The 15,631-nt window shown below is 39.5% G+C and overlaps 5 pseudogenes; all 5 read left to right on the top strand.

Annotated features, from left to right (window-relative positions):
- The first annotated feature begins 352 nt into the window (after nucleotides 1-352).
- LOC121281706 lies at nucleotides 353-461 on the top strand (annotated as a pseudogene).
- Nucleotides 462-3,804: 3,343 nt separating this feature from the next.
- On the top strand, nucleotides 3,805-3,913 carry LOC121281705 (annotated as a pseudogene).
- Nucleotides 3,914-4,727: 814 nt separating this feature from the next.
- On the top strand, nucleotides 4,728-4,836 carry LOC121281607 (annotated as a pseudogene).
- A 5,456-nt stretch (nucleotides 4,837-10,292) lies between these two features.
- On the top strand, nucleotides 10,293-10,401 carry LOC121281606 (annotated as a pseudogene).
- Nucleotides 10,402-11,572: 1,171 nt separating this feature from the next.
- LOC121281613 lies at nucleotides 11,573-11,681 on the top strand (annotated as a pseudogene).
- Nucleotides 11,682-15,631: the final 3,950 nt, after the last annotated feature.

Here is a 15,631-nt window from a genome sequence, read left to right as displayed (position 1 = left end):
CACAATGGGAAACGATGAAGAATTTTGGGCTTGGCCTAAATAGCCAAGTGGTTATGGTACTGGGCTTGCAACCCCAAGCTCAAGAGTTCAAATCTCACAATGGCAAACTATGAAATAATGTAACTTCATCTGAAACAGATGGAAATGAGTTTGTACTCGAAAGAGCTACAATACATGAAGGCTTGGCCTAAGTAGCCAAGTGGTTATGGTGCTTGGCCTAAATAGCCAAGTGGTTATGGTACTGGGTTTGTAACCTCCAAGATCAAGAGTTCAAATCTCACAATGGCAAAACTATGAAACAATGTAACTTCATCTGAAACAGATGGAAACGTTTGTAAGGCAGGCAGCAATTGCCTACGGCCATACTAGTCTGAAAACGCCTGATCTCGGAAGCTAAGTAGACTCAGGCCTGGTTAGTACTTGGATGGGAGACTGCCTGGGAATACCAGGTGCAGTAGGCTTTGCTTGGCCTAAATAGCCAAGTGGTTATGGTACTGGGTTTGTAACCCAAAGATCAAGAGTTCAAATCTCACAATGGCAAACTATGAAACAACGTAACTTCATCAGAAACAGATGGAAACGGGTTTGTACTCGAAAGAGTTACAATACATGAAAGCTTGGCCTAAATAGCCAAGTGGTTATGGTACTGGGTTTATAACCCCAAGATCAAGAGTTCAAATCTCACAATGGCAAACTATGAAAAACTATGAACATAAATTTACTCAGCATCCAGTCACAAATTGCAATTCCTTTATGGCTTGGCCTAAATAGCCAAGTGGTTATGGTACTGGGTTTGTAACCCCAAGATCAAAAGTTCAAATCTCACAATGGCAAATTATAGCTTGGCCTAAATAGCCAAGTGGTTATGGTACTGGGTTTGTAACCCCAAGATCAAGAGTTCAAATCTCACAATGGCAAACTATGTAACTTCATCTGAAACAGATGGAAACGGGTTTGTACTCGAAAGAGTTACAATACATGAAGGCTTGGCCTCAGTTGCCAAGTGGTTATGGTACTGGGTTTGTAACCCCAAGATCAAGAGTTCAAATCTCACAATGGCAAAACAATGAAATGGAAGAGACATTGAACAAATTTTAGGCTTGGCCTAAATGGCCAAGTGGTTATGGTACTGGGTTTGTAACCCTAAAATCAAGAGTTCAAATCTCACAGTGGTAAACTATGAAACAATGTAACTTCATCTGAAACAGATCAAGAGTTCAAATCTCACAATGGCCAACTATGGAACAATGTGACTTCATCTGAAACAGATGGAAACAGGTTTGTACTCGAAAGAGTTCAAATCCCAATTTGGCTTGGCCTAAATAGCCAAGTGGTTATGGTACTGGGTTTATAACCCTAAGATCAAAAGTTCAAATCTCACAATGGCAAACTATGAAACAATGTAACTTCATCTGAAACAGATGGAAACGGGTTTGTACTCGAAAGAGTTACAATACATGAAAGCTTGGCCTAAATAGCCAAGTGGTTATGGTACTGGGTTTATAACCCCAAGATCAAGAGTTCAAATCTCACAATGGCAAACTATGAAAAACTAAGAACATAAATTTACTCAGCATCCAGTCACAAATTGCAATTCCTTTATGGCTTGGCCTAAATAGCCAAGTGATTATGGTACTGGGTTTGTAACCCCAAGATCAAAAGTTCAAATCTCACAATGGCAAATTATAGCTTGGCCTAAATAGCCAAGTGGTTATGGTACTGGGTTTATAACCCTAAGATCAAAAGTTCAAATCTCACAATGGCAAACTATGAAACAATGTAACTTCATCTGAAACAGATGGAAACGGGTTTGTACTCGAAAGAGTTACAATACATGAAGGCTTGGCCTAAATAGCCAAGTGGTTATGGTACTGGGTTTGTAACCCCAAGATCAAGAGTTCAAATCTCACAATGGCAAACTATGTAACTTCATCTGAAACAGATGGAAACGGGTTTGTACTCGAAAGAGTTACAATACATGAAGGCTTGGCCTCAGTTGCCAAGTGGTTATGGTACTGGGTTTGTAACCCCAAGATCAAGAGTTCAAATCTCACAATGGCAAACTATGAAATAATGTAACTTCATCTGAATAAGAACAGATGGAAACATGTTTACTTGAAAGAGTTACAATACATGAAGGCTTGGCCTAAGTAGCCAAGTGGTTATGGTACTGGGTTTGTAACCCCAAGATCAAGAGGCTTGGCCTAAATAGCCAAGTGGTTATGGTGCTGGGTTTATAACCCCAAGATCAAGAGTTCAAATCAAGCAATGGCAAACTATGAAACAATGTAACTTCATCGGAATAGGAACAGATGGAAACATGTTTGTACTCAAAAGATTTACAATACATGAAGGCTTGGCCTAAGTAGCAAAGTGGTTATGGTACTGGGTTTGTAACCCCAAGATCAAGAGTTCAAATCTCACAATGGCAAACTATGAAACAATGTAACTTCATCTGAAACAGATGGAAACGGGTTTGTACTCGAAAGAGCTACAATACATGAAAGCTTGGCCTAAATAGCCAAGTGGTTATGGTACTGGGTTTGTAACCCCAAGATCAAGAGTTCAAATCTCACAATGGCAAACTATGAAAAACTATGAACATAAATTTACTCAGCATCCAGTCACAAATTGCAATTCCTTCATGGCTTGGCCTAAATAGCCAAGTGGTTATGGTACTGGGTTTGTAACCCCAAGATCAAGAGTTCAAATCTCACAATGGCAAACTATGAAACAATGTAATTTTAGCTTGGCCTAAATAGCCAAGTGGTTATGGTATTGGGTTTGTAACCCCCAGATCAAGTGTTCAAATCTCACAATGGCAAACTATGGAACAAAGTGACTTCATCTGAAACAGATGGAAACAGGTTTGTACTCGAAAGAGTATCAAGAGTTCAAATCTCACAATGGCAAACTATGAAACAATGTAACTTCATCTGAAACAGATGGAAAAGGGTTTGTACTCGAAAGAGTTACAAAAAAAAGAAAGAGATGCTGTTTGCTTGGCCTAAATAGCCAAGTGGTTATGGTACTGGGTTTGTAACCCCAAGATCAAGAGTTCAAATCTCACAATGGCAAACTATGTAACTTCATCTGAAACAGATGGAAACGGGTTTGTACTCGAAAGAGTTACAATACATGAAAGCTTGGCCTAAATAGCCAAGTGGTTATGGTACTGGGTTTATAACCCCAAGATCAAGAGTTCAAATCTCACAATGGCAAACTATGAAAAACTATGAACATAAATTTACTCAGCATCCAGTCACAAATTGCAATTCCTTTATGGCTTGGCCTAAATAGCCAAGTGGTTATGGTACTGGGTTTGTAACCCCAAGATCAAGAGTTCAAGTCTCACAATGGCAAACTATGAAACAATGTAATTTTAGCTTGGCCTAAATAGCCAAGTGGTTATGGTATTGGGTTTGTAACCCTAAGATCAAGAGTTCAAATCTCACAATGGGAAACGATGAAGAATTTTGGGCTTGGCCTAAATAGCCAAGTGGTTATGGTACTGGGCTTGCAACCCCAAGCTCAAGAGTTCAAATCTCACAATGGCAAACTATGAAATAATGTAACTTCATCTGAAACAGATGGAAATGAGTTTGTACTCGAAAGAGCTACAATACATGAAGGCTTTGCCTAAGTAGCCAAGTGGTTATGGTGCTTGGCCTAAATAGCCAAGTGATTATGGTACTGGGTTTGTAACCTCCAAGATCAAGAGTTCAAATCTCACAATGGCAAAACTATGAAACAATGTAACTTCATCTGAAACAGATGGAAACGTTTGTAAGGCAGGCAGCAATTGCCTACGGCCATACTAGTCTGAAAACGCCTGATCTCGGAAGCTAAGTAGACTCAGGCCTGGTTAGTACTTGGATGGGAGACTGCCTGGGAATACCAGGTGCAGTAGGCTTTGCTTGGCCTAAATAGCCAAGTGGTTATGGTACTGGGTTTGTAACCCAAAGATCAAGAGTTCAAATCTCACAATGGCAAACTATGAAACAACGTAACTTCATCAGAAACAGATGGAAACGGGTTTGTACTCGAAAGAGTTACAATACATGAAAGCTTGGCCTAAATAGCCAAGTGGTTATGGTACTGGGTTTATAACCCCAAGATCAAGAGTTCAAATCTCACAATGGCAAACTATGAAAAACTATGAACATAAATTTACTCAGCATCCAGTCACAAATTGCAATTCCTTTATGGCTTGGCCTAAATAGCCAAGTGGTTATGGTACTGGGTTTGTAACCCCAAGATCAAGAGTTCAAATCTCACAATGGCAAACTATGAAACAATGTAATTTTAGCTTGGCCTAAATAGCCAAGTGGTTATGGTATTGGGTTTGTAACCCTAAGATCAAGAGTTCAAATCTCACAATGGGAAACGATGAAGAATTTTGGGCTTGGCCTAAATAGCCAAGTGGTTATGGTACTGGGCTTGCAACCCCAAGCTCAAGAGTTCAAATCTCACAATGGCAAACTATGAAATAATGTAACTTCATCTGAAACAGATGGAAATGAGTTTGTACTCGAAAGAGCTACAATACATGAAGGCTTGGCCTAAGTAGCCAAGTGGTTATGGTGCTTGGCCTAAATAGCCAAGTGGTTATGGTACTGGGTTTGTAACCTCCAAGATCAAGAGTTCAAATCTCACAATGGCAAAACTATGAAACAATGTAACTTCATCTGAAACAGATGGAAACGTTTGTAAGGCAGGCAGCAATTGCCTACGGCCATACTAGTCTGAAAACGCCTGATCTCGGAAGCTATGTAGACTCAGGCCTGGTTAGTACTTGGATGGGAGACTGCCTGGGAATACCAGGTGCAGTAGGCTTTGCTTGGCCTAAATAGCCAAGTGGTTATGGTACTGGGTTTGTAACCCAAAGATCAAGAGTTCAAATCTCACAATGGCAAACTATGAAACAACGTAACTTCATCAGAAACAGATGGAAACGGGTTTGTACTCGAAAGAGTTACAATACATGAAAGCTTGGCCTAAATAGCCAAGTGGTTATGGTACTGGGTTTATAACCCCAAGATCAAGAGTTCAAATCTCACAATGGCAAACTATGAAAAACTATGAACATAAATTTACTCAGCATCCAGTCACAAATTGCAATTCCTTTATGGCTTGGCCTAAATAGCCAAGTGGTTATGGTACTGGGTTTGTAACCCCAAGATCAAAAGTTCAAATCTCACAATGGCAAATTATAGCTTGGCCTAAATAGCCAAGTGGTTATGGTAATGGGTTTGTAACCCTAAGATCAAGAGTTCAAATCTCACAATGGCAAAACAATGAAATGGAAGAGACATTGAACAAATTTTAGGCTTGGCCTAAATGGCCAAGTGGTTATGGTACTGGGTTTGTAACCCTAAAATCAAGAGTTCAAATCTCACAGTGGTAAACTATGAAACAATGTAACTTCATCTGAAACAGATCAAGAGTTCAAATCTCACAATGGCCAACTATGGAACAATGTGACTTCATCTGAAACAGATGGAAACAGGTTTGTACTCGAAAGAGTTCAAATCCCAATTTGACTTGGCCTAAATAGCCAAGTGGTTATGGTACTGGGTTTATAACCCTAAGATCTAAAGTTCAAATCTCACAATGGCAAACTATGAAACAATGTAACTTCATCTGAAACAGATGGAAACGGGTTTGTACTCGAAAGAGTTACAATACATGAAAGCTTGGCCTAAATAGCCAAGTGGTTATGGTACTGGGTTTATAACCCCAAGATCAAGAGTTCAAATCTCACAATGGCAAACTATGAAAAACCAAGAACATAAATTTACTCAGCATCCAGTCACAAATTGCAATTCCTTTATGGCTTGGCCTAAATAGCCAAGTGGTTATGGTACTGGGTTTATAACCCTAAGATCAAAAGTTCAAATCTCACAATGGCAAACTATGAAACAATGTAACTTCATCTGAAACAGATGGAAACGGGTTTGTACTCGAAAGAGTTACAACACATGAAGGCTTGGCCTAAATAGCCAAGTGGTTATGGTACTGGGTTTGTAACCCCAAGATCAAGAGTTCAAATCTCACAATGGCAAACTATGTAACTTCATCTGAAACAGATGGAAACGGGTTTGTACTCGAAAGAGTTACAATACATGAAGGCTTGGCCTAAGTAGCCAAGTGGTTATGGTACTGGGTTTGTAACCCCAAGATCAAGAGTTCAAATCTCACAATGGCAAACTATGAAATAATGTAACTTCATCTGAATAAGAACAGATGGAAACATGTTTACTTGAAAGAGTTACAATACATGAAGGCTTGGCCTAAGTAGCCAAGTGGTTATGGTACTGGGTTTGTAACCCCAAGATCAAGAGGCTTGGCCTAAATAGCCAAGTGGTTATGGTACTGGGTTTATAACCCCAAGATCAAGAGTTCAAATCTCACAATGGCAAACTATGAAACAATGTAACTTCATCGGAATAGGAACAGATGGAAACATGTTTGTACTCAAAAGATTTACAATACATGAAGGCTTGGCCTAAGTAGCCAAGTGGTTATGGTACTGGGTTTGTAACCCCAAGATCAAGAGTTCAAATCTCACAATGGCAAACTATGAAAAACTATGAACATAAATTTACTCAGCATCCAGTCACAAATTGCAATTCCTTTATGGCTTGGCCTAAATAGCCAAGTGGTTATGGTGCTGGGTTTGTAACCCCAAGATCAAAAGTTCAAATCTCACAATGGCAAATTATAGCTTGGCCTAAATAGCCAAGTGGTTATGGTACTGGGTTTATAACCCTAAGATCAAAAGTTCAAATCTCACAATGGCAAACTATGAAACAATGTAACTTCATCTGAAACAGATGGAAACGGGTTTGTACTCGAAAGAGTTACAATACATGAAGGCTTGGCCTAAGTAGCCAAGTGGTTATGGTACTGGGTTTGTAACCCCAAGATCAAGAGGCTTGGCCTAAATAGCCAAGTGGTTATGGTACTGGGTTTATAACCCCAAGATCAAGAGTTCAAATCTCACAATGGCAAACTATGAAACAATGTAACTTCATCTGAATACGAACAGATGGAAACATGTTTGTACTCAAAAGATTTACAATACATGAAGGCTTGGCCTAAGTAGCCAAGTGGTTATGGTACTGGGTTTGTAACCCCAAGATCAAGAGTTCAAATCTCACAATGGCAAACTATGTAACTTCATCTGAAACAGATGGAAACGGGTTTGTACTCGAAAGAGTTACAATACATGAAGGCTTGGCCTAAGTAGCCAAGTGGTTATGGTACTGGGTTTGTAACCCCAAGATCAAGAGTTCAAATCTCACAATGGCAAAACTATGTAACTTCATCTGAAACAGATGGAAACAGGTTTGTACTCGAACGAGTTACAATACATGAAGGCTTGGCCTAAATAGCCAAGTGGTTATGGTACTGGGTTTGTAACTCCAAGATCAAGAGTTCAAATCTCACAATGGCAAACTATGTAACTTCATCTGAAACAGATGGAAACGGCTTTGTACTCGAAAGAGTTACAATACATGAAGACTTGGCCTAAGTAGCCAAGTGGTTAAGGTACTGGGTTTGTAACCCCAAGATCAAGAGTTCAAATCTCACAATGGCAAACTATGAAACAATGTAACTTCATCTGAAACAGATGGAAACGGGTTTGTACTCGAAAGAGTTACATTAGAAATTGGCTTGGCCTAAGTAGTCAAGTGGTTATGGTACTGGGTTTGTAACCCCAAGATCAAGAGTTCAAATCCCACAATGGAAAAACTAGGCTTGGCCTAAATAGCCAAGTGGTTATGGTACTGGGTTTATAACCCCAAGATCAAGAGTTCATATCTCACAATGGCAAACTATGAAACAATGTAACCTCATCTGTATAAACAGATGGAAACATGTTTGTACTTGAAGGGCTTGGCCTAAGTAGCCAAGTGGTTATGGTACTGGGTTTGTAACCCCAAGATCAAGAGTTCAAATCTCACAATGGCAAACTATGAAACAATGTAACGTCATCTGAAACAGATGGAAACGGGTTTGTACTCGAAAGAGTTACAATACATGAAGGCTTGGCCTAAGTAGCCAAGTGGTTATGGTACTGGGTTTGTCACCCCAAGATCAAGAGTTCAAATCTCACAATGGCAAACTATGAAACAATGTAACTTCATCTGGAACAGATGGAAATGGGTTTGTACTTGAAAGAGATACAATACATGAAGGCTTGGCCTAAGTAGCCAAGTGGTTATGGTACTGGGTTTGTAACCCCAAGATCAAGAGGCTTGGCCTAAATAACCAAGTGGTTATGGTACTGGGTTTATAACCCCAAGATCAAGAGTTCAAATCTCACAATGGCAAATACAATACATGAAGGCTTGGCCTAAGTAGCCAAGTGGTTATGGTACTGGGTTTGTAACCCCAAGATCAAGAGTTCAAATCTCACAATGGCAAACTATGAAACAATGTAACTTCATCTGGAACAGATGGAAATTGGTTTGTACTTGAAAGAGTTACAATACATGAAGGCTTGGCCTAAGTAGCCAAGTGGCTATGGTACTGGGTTTGTAACCCCAAGATCAAGAGTTCAAATCTCACAATGGCAAACTATGATCCTGGCAACCAAGTAGGCCAATTATTTAGCTTGGCCTAAATAGCCAAGTGGTCATGGTACTGGGTTTGTAACCCCAAGATCAAGAGTTCAAATCTCACAATAGCAAACTATGAAACAATGTAACTTCATCTGAAACAGATGGAAACGGGTTTGTACTCGAAAGAGTTACAATACATGAAGGCTTGGCCTAAGTAGCCAAGTGGTTATGGTACTGGGTTTGTAACCCCAAGATCAAGAGTTCAAATCTCACAATGGCAAACTATGAAACATGTAACATCATCTGAAACAGATGGAAACGTGTTTGTACTCAAAAGAGTTACAATACATGAATGCTTGGCCTAAGTAGCCAAGTGGTTATGGTACTGGGTTTGTAACCCCAAGATCAAGAGTTCAAATCTCACAATGGCAAACTATGATCCTTGCAACCAAGTAGGCCAATTATTTAGCTTGGTCTAAATAGCCAAGTGGTCATGGTACTGGGTTTGTAACCCCAAGATCAAGAGTTCAAATCTCACAATGGCAAACTATGAAATAATGTAACTTCATCTGAATAAGAACAGATGGAAACATGTTTACTTGAAAGAGTTACAATACATGAAGGCTTGGCCTAAGTAGCCAAGTGGTTATGGTACTGGGTTTGTAACCCCAAGATCAAGAGGCTTGGCCTAAATAGTCAAGTGGTTATGGTACTGGGTTTATAACCCCAAGATCAAGAGTTCAAATCTCACAATGGCAAACTATGAAACAATGTAACTTCATCGGAATAGGAACAGATGGAAACATGTTTGTACTCAAAAGATTTACAATACATGAAGGCTTTGCCTAAGTAGCCAAGTGGTTATGGTACTGGGTTTGTAACCTCAAGATCAAGAGTTCAAATCTCACAATGGCAAACTATGAAACAATGTAACTTCATCTGAAACAGATGGAAACGGGTTTGTACTCGAAAGAGCTACAATACATGAAAGCTTGGCCTAAATAGCCAAGTGGTTATGGTACTGGGTTTATAACCCCAAGATCAAGAGTTCAAATCTCACAATGGCAAACTATGAAAAACTATGAACATAAATTTACTCAGCATCCAGTCACAAATTGCAATTCCTTTATGGCTTGGCCTAAATAGCCAAGTGGTTATGGTGCTGGGTTTGTAACCCCAAGATCAAAAGTTCAAATCTCACAATGGCAAATTATAGCTTGGCCTAAATAGCCAAGTGGTTATCGTACTGGGTTTATAACCCTAAGATCAAAAGTTCAAATCTCACAATGGCAAACTATGAAACAATGTAACTTCATCTGAAACAGATGGAAACGGGTTTGTACTCGAAAGAGTTACAATACATGAAGGCTTGGCCTAAGTAGCCAAGTGGTTATGGTACTGGGTTTGTAACCCCAAGATCAAGAGGCTTGGCCTAAATAGCCAAGTGGTTATGGTACTGGGTTTATAACCCCAAGATCAAGAGTTCAAATCTCACAATGGCAAACTATGAAACAATGTAACTTCATCTGAATAGGAACAGATGGAAACATGTTTGTACTCAAAAGATTTACAATACATGAAGGCTTGGCCTAAGTAGCCAAGTGGTTATGGTACTGGGTTTGTAACCCCAAGATCAAGAGTTCAAATCTCACAATGGCAAACTATGAAACAATGTAACTTCATCTGAAACAGATGGAAACGTTTGTAAGGCAGGCAGCAATTGCCTACGGCCATACTAGTCTGAAAACGCCTGATCTCGGAAGCTATGTAGACTCAGGCCTGGTTAGTACTTGGATGGGAGACTGCCTGGGAATACCAGGTGCAGTAGGCTTTGCTTGGCCTAAATAGCCAAGTGGTTATGGTACTGGGTTTGTAACCCAAAGATCAAGAGTTCAAATCTCACAATGGCAAACTATGAAACAACGTAACTTCATCAGAAACAGATGGAAACGGGTTTGTACTCGAAAGAGTTACAATACATGAAAGCTTGGCCTAAATAGCCAAGTGGTTATGGTACTGGGTTTATAACCCCAAGATCAAGAGTTCAAATCTCACAATGGCAAACTATGAAAAACTATGAACATAAATTTACGCAGCATCCAGTCACAAATTGCAATTCCTTTATGGCTTGGCCTAAATAGCCAAGTGGTTATGGTACTGGGTTTGTAACCCCAAGATCAAAAGTTCAAATCTCACAATGGCAAATTATAGCTTGGCCTAAATAGCCAAGTGGTTATGGTAATGGGTTTGTAACCCTAAGATCAAGAGTTCAAATCTCACAATGGCAAAACAATGAAATGGAAGAGACATTGAACAAATTTTAGGCTTGGCCTAAATGGCCAAGTGGTTATGGTACTGGGTTTGTAACCCTAAAATCAAGAGTTCAAATCTCACAGTGGTAAACTATGAAACAATGTAACTTCATCTGAAACAGATCAAGAGTTCAAATCTCACAATGGCCAACTATGGAACAATGTGACTTCATCTGAAACAGATGGAAACAGGTTTGTACTCGAAAGAGTTCAAATCCCAATTTGACTTGGCCTAAATAGCCAAGTGGTTATGGTACTGGGTTTATAACCCTAAGATCAAAAGTTCAAATCTCACAATGGCAAACTATGAAACAATGTAACTTCATCTGAAACAGATGGAAACGGGTTTGTACTCGAAAGAGTTACAATACATGAAAGCTTGGCCTAAATAGCCAAGTGGTTATGGTACTGGGTTTATAACCCCAAGATCAAGAGTTCAAATCTCACAATGGCAAACTATGAAAAACCAAGAACATAAATTTACTCAGCATCCAGTCACAAATTGCAATTCCTTTATGGCTTGGCCTAAATAGCCAAGTGGTTATGGTGCTTGGCCTAAATAGCCAAGTGGTTATGGTACTGGGTTTGTAACCTCCAAGATCAAGAGTTCAAATCTCACAATGGCAAAACTATGAAACAATGTAACTTCATCTGAAACAAATGGAAACGTTTGTAAGGCAGGCAGCAATTGCCTACGGCCATACTAGTCTGAAAACGCCTGATCTCGGAAGCTATGTAGACTCAGGCCTGGTTAGTAATTGGATGGGAGACTGCCTGGGAATACCAGGTGCAGTAGGCTTTGCTTGGCCTAAATAGCCAAGTGGTTATGGTACTGGGTTTGTAACCCAAAGATCAAGAGTTCAAATCTCACAATGGCAAACTATGAAACAACGTAACTTCATCAGAAACAGATGGAAACGGGTTTGTACTCGAAAGAGTTACAATACATGAAAGCTTGGCCTAAATAGCCAAGTGGTTATGGTACTGGGTTTATAACCCCAAGATCAAGAGTTCAAATCTCACAATGGCAAACTATGAAAAACTATGAACATAAATTTACGCAGCATCCAGTCACAAATTGCAATTCCTTTATGGCTTGGCCTAAATAGCCAAGTGGTTATGGTACTGGGTTTGTAACCCCAAGATCAAAAGTTCAAATCTCACAATGGCAAATTATAGCTTGGCCTAAATAGCCAAGTGGTTATGGTAATGGGTTTGTAACCCTAAGATCAAGAGTTCAAATCTCACAATGGCAAAACAATGAAATGGAAGAGACATTGAACAAATTTTAGGCTTGGCCTAAATGGCCAAGTGGTTATGGTACTGGGTTTGTAACCCTAAAATCAAGAGTTCAAATCTCACAGTGGTAAACTATGAAACAATGTAACTTCATCTGAAACAGATCAAGAGTTCAAATCTCACAATGGCCAACTATGGAACAATGTGACTTCATCTGAAACAGATGGAAACAGGTTTGTACTCGAAAGAGTTCAAATCCCAATTTGACTTGGCCTAAATAGCCAAGTGGTTATGGTACTGGGTTTATAACCCTAAGATCAAAAGTTCAAATCTCACAATGGCAAACTATGAAACAATGTAACTTCATCTGAAACAGATGGAAACGGGTTTGTACTCGAAAGAGTTACAATACATGAAAGCTTGGCCTAAATAGCCAAGTGGTTATGGTACTGGGTTTATAACCCCAAGATCAAGAGTTCAAATCTCACAATGGCAAACTATGAAAAACCAAGAACATAAATTTACTCAGCATCCAGTCACAAATTGCAATTCCTTTATGGCTTGGCCTAAATAGCCAAGTGGTTATGGTACTTGGTTTGTAACCCCAAGATCAAAAGTTCAAATCTCACAATGGCAAATTATAGCTTGGCCTAAATAGCCAAGTGGTTATGGTACTGGGTTTATAACCCTAAGATCAAAAGTTCAAATCTCACAATGGCAAACTATGAAACAATGTAACTTCATCTGAAACAGATGGAAACGGGTTTGTACTCGAAAGAGTTACAACACATGAAGGCTTGGCCTAAATAGCCAAGTGGTTATGGTACTGGGTTTGTAACCCCAAGATCAAGAGTTCAAATCTCACAATGGCAAACTATGTAACTTCATCTGAAACAGATGGAAACGGGTTTGTACTCGAAAGAGTTACAATACATGAAGGCTTGGCCTAAATAGCCAAGTGGTTATGGTACTGGGTTTGTAACCCCAAGATCAAGAGTTCAAATCTCACAATGGCAAACTATGAAATAATGTAACTTCATCTGAATAAGAACAGATGGAAACATGTTTACTTGAAAGAGTTACAATACATGAAGGCTTGGCCTAAGTAGCCAAGTGGTTATGGTACTGGGTTTGTAACCCCAAGATCAAGAGGCTTGGCCTAAATAGCCAAGTGGTTATGGTACTGGGTTTATAACCCCAAGATCAAGAGTTCAAATCTCACAATGGCAAACTATGAAACAATGTAACTTCATCGGAATAGGAACAGATGGAAACATGTATGTACTCAAAAGATTTACAATACATGAAGGCTTGGCCTAAGTAGCCAAGTGGTTATGGTACTGGGTTTGTAACCCCAAGATCAAGAGTTCAAATCTCACAATGGCAAACTATGAAACAATGTAACTTCATCTGAAACAGATGGAAACGGGTTTGTACTCGAAAGAGCTACAATACATGAAAGCTTGGCCTAAATAGCCAAGTGGTTATGGTACTGGGTTTATAACCCCAAGATCAAGAGTTCAAATCTCACAATGGTAAACTATGAAAAACTATGAACATAAATTTACTCAGCATCCAGTCACAAATTGCAATTCCTTTATGGCTTGGCCTAAATAGCCAAGTGGTTATGGTGCTGGGTTTGTAACCCCAAGATCAAAAGTTCAAATCTCACAATGGCAAATTATAGCTTGGCCTAAATAGCCAAGTGGTTATGGTACTGGGTTTATAACCCTAAGATCAAAAGTTCAAATCTCACAATGGCAAACTATGAAACAATGTAACTTCATCTGAAACAGATGGAAACGGGTTTGTACTCGAAAGAGTTACAATACATGAAGGCTTGGCCTAAGTAGCCAAGTGGTTATGGTACTGGGTTTGTAACCCCAAGATCAAGAGGCTTGGCCTAAATAGCCAAGTGGTTATGGTACTGGGTTTATAACCCCAAGATCAAGAGTTCAAATCTCACAATGGCAAACTATGAAACAATGTAACTTCATCTGAATACGAACAGATGGAAACATGTTTGTACTCAAAAGATTTACAATACATGAAGGCTTGGCCTAAGTAGCCAAGTGGTTATGGTACTGGGTTTGTAACCCCAAGATCAAGAGTTCAAATCTCACAATGGCAAACTATGTAACTTCATCTGAAACAGATGGAAACGGGTTTGTACTCGAAAGAGTTACAATACATGAAGGCTTGGCCTAAGTAGCCAAGTGGTTATGGTACTGGGTTTGTAACCCCAAGATCAAGAGTTCAAATCCCACAATGGAAAAACTAGGCTTGGCCTAAATAGCCAAGTGGTTATGGTACTGGGTTTATAACCCCAAGATCAAGAGTTCATATCTCACAATGGCAAACTATGAAACAATGTAACCTCATCTGTATAAACAGATGGAAACATGTTTGTACTTGAAGGGCTTGGCCTAAGTAGCCAAGTGGTTATGGTACTGGGTTTGTAACCCCAAGATCAAGAGTTCAAATCTCACAATGGCAAACTATGAAACAATGTAACGTCATCTGAAACAGATGGAAACGAGTTTGTACTCGAAAGAGTTACAATACATGAAGGCTTGGCCTAAGTAGCCAAGTGGTTATGGTACTGGGTTTGTCACCCCAAGATCAAGAGTTCAAATCTCACAATGGCAAACTATGAAACAATGTAACTTCATCTGGAACAAATGGAAATGGGTTTGTACTTGAAAGAGATACAATACATGAAGGCTTGGCCTAAGTAGCCAAGTGGTTATGGTACTGGGTTTGTAACCCCAAGATCAAGAGTTCAAATCTCACAATGGCAAATACAATACATGAAGGCTTGGCCTAAGTAGCCAAGTGGTTATGGTACTGGGTTTGTAACCCCAAGATCAAGAGTTCAAATCTCACAATGGCAAACTATGAAACAATGTAACTTCATCTGGAACAGATGGAAATTGGTTTGTACTTGAAAGAGTTACAATACATGAAGGCTTGGCCTAAGTAGCCAAGTGGTTATGGTACTGGGTTTGTAACCCCAAGATCAAGAGTTCAAATCTCACAATGGCAAACTATGATCCTGGCAACCAAGTAGGCCAATTATTTAGCTTGGCCTAAATAGCCAAGTGGTCATGGTACTGGGTTTGTAACCCCAAGATCAAGAGTTCAAATCTCACAATAGCAAACTATGAAACAATGTAACTTCATCTGAAACAGATGGAAACGGGTTTGTACTCGAAAGAGTTACAATACATGAAGGCTTGGCCTAAGTAGCCAAGTGGTTATGGTACTGGGTTTGTAACCCCAAGATCAAGAGTTCAAATCTCACAATGGCAAACTATGAAACATGTAACATCATCTGAAACAGATGGAAACGGGTTTGTACTCAAAAGAGTTACAATACATGAAGGCTTGGCCTAAGTAGCCAAGTGGTTATGGTACTGGGTTTGTAACCCCAAGATCAAGAGTTCAAATCTCACAATGGCAAACTATGATCCTTGCAACCAAGTAGGCCAATTATTTAGCTTGGTCTAA

The sequence above is a fragment of the Carcharodon carcharias genome, chromosome 8, assembly GCF_017639515.1.
Source record: "Carcharodon carcharias isolate sCarCar2 chromosome 8, sCarCar2.pri, whole genome shotgun sequence".
NCBI lineage: Eukaryota > Metazoa > Chordata > Chondrichthyes > Lamniformes > Lamnidae > Carcharodon > Carcharodon carcharias.
Note: the sequence above shows the minus strand (reverse complement) of the source record. Positions and strands in the feature narration are given on the sequence as shown.